This window comes from Periplaneta americana, chromosome 15 (genome assembly GCF_040183065.1).
Source record: "Periplaneta americana isolate PAMFEO1 chromosome 15, P.americana_PAMFEO1_priV1, whole genome shotgun sequence".
Lineage (NCBI taxonomy): Eukaryota > Metazoa > Arthropoda > Insecta > Blattodea > Blattidae > Periplaneta > Periplaneta americana.
Window position 1 is genome coordinate 135,486,184 of NC_091131.1, and position 6,527 is coordinate 135,492,710.

Here is a 6,527-nt window from a genome sequence, read left to right on the forward strand (position 1 = left end):
GCAGATTTTCCATCCCTTTCTAACTAAACTACCCTGGTCGCAAGGCTCGCAAGAAGCTAGCTTTGACATTGAAAATAAGTAGTTTCCGAGTTATCCCTTTTCATCAATTGTGTTCAGTTGAAGTGTTAGTGTGCATTGTGGCTGATATAATAAATAATGAGCGAAATAACAGTTCCTGACACTAATTTACTTGAATTTTTTTAAGACAATTCTATTATCAAGAGTGACTTATGAACAAAAGTGTGATTTAAAAAACAAATGACCGACTCCCTTGCTGTCAATGAAGGACACAACCAAAAGACAGACGCATACTTACGTAATGATACTAATATTGTGATTTCTCTAAGTATGACAGGGAGTGAGCTAATGCTATACGTATACGTGTCTATTTGTTAAGAGATATGTGTAAACCGTGAAATCATATTTTACTACGTATCATTTGAGGTCATGCCTTATTGGTGTTACTTACGAGGTTCCAACCAATCTTCGACTGCTGACTTGACATTGACTACTATTTATTTTAAGGCTATATTTTTGTAATACGTTTTCTCATATTGCATGAAAGACAACTTGAGTTAGCTTCCCCTGCTCAAAATTTCATGCTACGCCACTGAATTTAAGTCTGATTTTCAACGACAAAACTCCTTATGACGGTTGTCTGTAAAAAGATAGGAATAGTAGGCCTACAGGTCTCATGTTGTAGATTTACATACTTTATACACTTTATATATATTTTTTCATTAAATCGTGCACAGTTGTAATTCCTATTTCTTATTCTGATGCTAGATGAACCACAGTTTCTCTTTTTACAAACCATTAAATTACTTGTACTTTTTTCGTAGTACAACACGTTTTCTTTTGACACCTGTAGAAAACATTTTGCATAAAAGTTAGACAGTACGGCCCCTTTAAGAGTAGACCATACTGTATAAGGGTAAAGGTTTGTAAAGAAAACACTCTGCAGAAAAAATTCGTACTAATATAATGTGCATACAGTACTTCATATTTTTTCTACATCAAAAAAAAAAAAAAAAGAGCGAGAGAGAAAGTCAGTCGGATAATCCATCAATCGGTTAATAGGGTGACGGATAATCGGGGTTCTACTGTAACATCATTCCAGATAAGCTCAACACCAGTGATAAAATCAAAGTGGAGGCATATACATGTTGTAATGCAAGAACTGCTCACATAAATACATTGGCCAGACTCGTAGAAACTTTAGAACAAGGTACAGCGAACATGTTGCTGACTTTAAGCATAACAGGAGAAAGTCTAAGTTCGGCACCCATCTGATGGAGTGAGGCCATGAATTAACCAATATAAATGAGGCTTTGCACATTATTCTCCCTAGTAAATACATCAACGCAGCCGAACACTTTCATATAGCCTGGGCATGTAATTTAGGCATATCGCTTTTGAATGAACAAGTTCCCAATCTGCGTATCCCACTTTTCAATCTGAATACACAACCCACGTGCCTGCTTGTCAGCCTATAACCAACCTCCCCCCCCCCTTCCACCATCAGCTGTTACCTAAGCTTAGTAATACCTGTTACGAAGTGCACCCAACAGTTGGCTCTCTACCATCATAGACTTCGGAACCACCGTTACCACACACACGATTGTAAGTTTGTTCATTTATTATAACCCAAGATAACGCTGTTTAGACATATTAATAATTATTTTATAACTTATTAAACCCCGCTTAAATCATTTCATAAACATTACTCAGATTAATAGCAACTGTTCCGTCCATAATTCGGTATGCGAAGCTTGTAACCAGATATTATATTAATGTTATTATATTAAGCTTGTATAGGATTCAACATTGTTATTAGTTTGTAATTTCCTATTATGCATGTATTATTTTGGTCCACATTTTATTCCGTATTACAGTTGAATTGTCTCCATTCAAGACAACATACTGGAGCCTTTGTCTGAGATGGTTCAGCAAATTATAATCAGAACAACATTTTCTATTTTAATATTTTATTGATCACAGCTTATATAAGCTTTTATCCTATTTTAACTACTTTTTAATCACTTTGGAGTTCATAATTGTTTATAGCAGAGGCTCATAACTTGCTTATTGCTCACATTGTATCACATAACACGTATGTACCAACCCTTATTTATATATATTATTTTAATGTACCGAAGTACATATGATATTTCCATGCAGATATTCTGCGTCATCATACGATGAAAGAGTAATGGAACGGAGAAAAATTCTCTCCGGCGCCGGGATTTGAACCCGGGTTTTCAGCTCTACATGCTGATGCTTTATCCACTAAGCCACACTGGACGGCGCTTATTCCGTCGGATCCTGGCCAACTAGTCACTCATATCGAGTGCACCTCAGCACATGTGTGGACTTCAGTCATGCGTTCATAGACATCTATGACGTAGTGCAGAGGGCGGCCACTAGAGGGAACCCAAGAGTTGGAGCTTAATCTGAGACGATTCTAACCGGCATCGGAGTTGTATCTGGTGTGGCTTAGTGGATAAAGCATCAGCACGTAGAGCTGAAAACCCGGGTTCAAATCCCGGCGCCGGAGAGAATTTTTCTCCGTTCCATTACTCTTTCATCGTCCTTATTTATATGTTTTCTCAGGCATAATTTTCTGAAGATGGCTCCTTGGAGCCGAAAACGTTCAAGCTAATAAAATGTGACAAATAACTTTATTATTTGGTGTGTGGATAAGCTTCGGGGCTTCCACCGCGTTGTTTTGGTGTTGGTGGCGGTAGAAGCCCCGAAGCTTATCCACACACCATGTACACCAGCCGCAGAAGCCTGCGCGAAAACTTTATTATTTGTTATGTAGATAAGCATAGACGGATCCAATTCACTGTATTAGCTTATCGGTTCTCATCATGTCTCTTAAATTTTATGATATGGATTAACCATTGAGTCACTCCCTTCATTAGCACGGATAATAGAGGTTCTGCTGTATCTCTGTCTGAAGTACAAAGTGGGCCTACCAATTATTAACCATCATATTCTGTTAATAGTTACTACAATTAATTATTTCCTTGATTATCATCAATACTAGAAATTACTGTATTGTACTGCTGTTTTTACCACATACAGTATATTAATGTTAGTTGTATAATTATGAATACTTTCATTTTTGCAGGAAAACGAGATGACTTGCAGTCGCCTACAAGCCGTCTGATGGTTGGACAGCCAGTGATGGGTGGAACAGGGATGTTCAATCTGTTCCTGAAGTATTCCTTTTCACAGTTTTGAAGAGGATTGAAATGTGTAATTAAAGTAAAAGAATGGAACTTTGTATTTAACAGAATACTGTAATTGTAATAAATAAAAAAAAGTACAGCTACAATTTTATAATGTCTTACTTCCGATTATCCAAGACGATAAATGAGCTGCATAATTATTGACAAATCGTGAGGAATTCATTAAGACACGTGGAAAGTTATAAGAATGATTACACCGCTCTGCATTTCAGAACTTATTTTCTGTTGTTTTCAATCTGATAGGCGATTCTAAACTGATTTTTTGTGCTGAATTCGAAAATAATCTCCATTTTTCCCCATCACGTCAGGTTTTCAGACAATTCGTGAATAACTAGAAATGAAATTATAGCTTTGTGAAACGTCATAAAAATTATTTTCAACAAGACTTTTGTGAGAAAAACTAGGCCACAATTTGCTATTTGTCACTAATTTATCATTAATTAATATTAATTATTAATTATAAGCACTTTCATAACCTTACCTCAATATTGCACTTCAAATTTTCTCCTCCTTGACCTCCTTGCATGTTGTTCAGAGCAGTCCCTTTTTAATATCCAGCAATAGTCCGCAATGTTTCCATTATGAAGCAAAACACGTTTAAGACTTTTCTGAGAAGAATCTATGAAGAACCTCCACTCTTTGGAATTATAGTTTATGTTATAAAATTTTAAGATGGCAAGGGTGTGTTGGAAATACACTAAATTTTCTTCTTCAGCAAAAAAAAAAAAAAAAAAAAAAAGGGACAAGTTCCTTCTGACGATGCCAGTACCATGAAAAATATGTACCTTCAGCCAATACTTTCTTTTCTTTTAACTCAGAACCTAATAGTTCTGCTGATTCTTTAGGCAAATTTAAATCCCTCACTAAATCATTAAGCTCACTTTGATTAAAACATCTATCATCACCAGTATTGCCTGGTTCATAAGTATGATCCACTGGAGATTCAGTTTCAGTGCTTCTGGAACCAGATGGCAATGTATCTGATTCAGGGGGTAGCGGAACGGGAATATCAGGACCATGAGGTACGGGCCGAATGGCAGAGGGAATGTTAGGATATAGAATATCTTTCTTGTTTTTAGCAGTATATCCAGCTACCTTAACTGTACAAAAATAACAGTTGTCTCTGTAATTTGTAGGTTCCCTCCAAATCACAGAGCAATGACTTCCTTTTTCCATTTTTCCAACTCCTCAACTCTTCAACACAACTACGACATACTTTATGGGGGCACCAGGATTTGTCCTGGTCTCCTAACTTAATGCCAAAATATTGAAAGTAAGTATTCTTTACAAAAGCTGTTATATTCTGTCTCTATTTTACTAACGTATATGACCCACATATATATATATATAGCAAAACAAATTTGGAACATTTACACAGCCACGTTTCGACATTTCTATGAAACAACACTATTATGTTGTACTCTTGCAGAAAAATGAGAACTTACACACTTCACTTTTACATGACAACCAACAACACAAAATTGAACCTCTAATTTTAAAACTTTTAAAAGGGGATAGGTTTATTATCTCAGTAAGGAAATCTGTAGCCTCATAAGCTGGATTGCACTTCCATAAATAAATATATATACAGGGACCCTATGTCATTTCTCTAATTCACTGTTAGTTTCAATAGCAATCTCTAAGAGTAAATATTTCCTTCACAATTTTTTATGACCTGAGACACTAAACATTTCAACATCCTGTCTATAGATAATGTTGGGTGCAGACAGATAAAAATCTCCAAGAATAAACAACGGATGTCTTAACTTTGGTTCATTTTAAGGGAAAAGGGTACAATTTTGTACATCCCCTAAGGGCGGATACAGTCAGTAGATTTTAATAAATATCAAATACAAACATAATAAAATATATTATGTCACATTTTAAGTAATAAAGTTTAAATTATAAGCTGTCGTGCCTTTTTAACAAACGACAAGCACACTGTAATATTACTATATTACGAAAAATATTGAAAACATAAAATTTTGAATTGTAAAATATTCTGATGTGGTACGCGAAAACAGATTTCATTTTTGCAATCAGTGTGAAATTGTGAATCAGAAACGCTCATTTATTTCAAAACAACAAAATCCATGCAGAACGGTGTTATGAATAAAACTAAATATTGCAACATAATGTATCTTTTAGATATTAACTAAACTTAGTATAGAACTCTTCACTCACTTTCCCCTCTCTCTTGTTATCTGCCTGCCCGTCCACCTATATCTGTATCTATATCTGCTTGTCTGTCTGATATATCCAATCCATCCCATCTATCCTAATCTAATCTAAGCTTGTATCTATATACAGTAAAATCCCTCATAAAATTTACTCTGTCACATGTTAAAAGTGTTGAAATTGTTAAAAAGGTATTTACCTTTGTCAGACGGCCCGTTTCGATGCTATTTGTCGTTGTCTTCAGAGACACTGAAGACGACGACAAATAGCGTCGAAACCGGCCGTCTGTCGAAGGTAAATACCTTTTTAACAATTTTAACACTTTTAACGTGTGACAGAGTAAATTTTATGTTTTTAACAAAGTGTTAACGAGAACTTTAATCAATAAAATCCCTCATATCCAGCACCCAAATAACCGGCACTACCAAAACAACGGCACTTTTGGCTAGGGGTGAAGCCAGTCAGAAGAGACCAGACATAAAATGAGTGAAAGACAATTGTGTAATACATCATTTTAAAGCTTGAAATCTCTTTCAGCTTAGATCCGTGGATAATTTTGCAAAAATGTACAGAATTTTGAAAGGGAGCTTGAAAAATGTTTCCAATGGTGTAATTTTGTGTTACCACAAACTCATAATGGGTTAAAATAAAATCTGTGAAGGACAAAGACAGTGTTGGAAAAGTTGGTCCTAGGGTTCTCAATAAAATTGTCCATCATCTTTCTGTGAAAAAAGTGTCTGTTCTTGTCAGCCAGAATTGTAACATATCCCCTAGCACCAAGAATAACTTTCACATCTGAACAGCCGAAAAGAGATTCAGAGGGTAAAGTTTATTTTGAAATAAGATTCCTCAAATTAATTCATACATACATTTCTGTATAAGACTGATAACATTAGGGGCTACTCCCATTCATAAATTTTGACATTTTCTCCTGAAGCAGTTTCCTCATTAAAGCTTCATATTCATTATGTTTAACGTATTTCTGGAACATTTCACATTCATATGGAATCTCTTGTCATTATCGTATATCATAATATATAGCATCTTATGGAATTTGAGAAATTGATAGTACTGGTAATGTGTTTCTTAAAT

At 35.2% G+C, this 6,527-nt stretch overlaps 1 pseudogene; it reads left to right on the top strand.

Annotated features, from left to right (window-relative positions):
• LOC138715740 (DNA-directed RNA polymerase I subunit RPA1-like) overlaps positions 1–3,343 on the top strand; it is a 188,282-nt pseudogene extending 184,939 nt beyond the window's left edge.
• Positions 3,344–6,527: the final 3,184 nt, after the last annotated feature.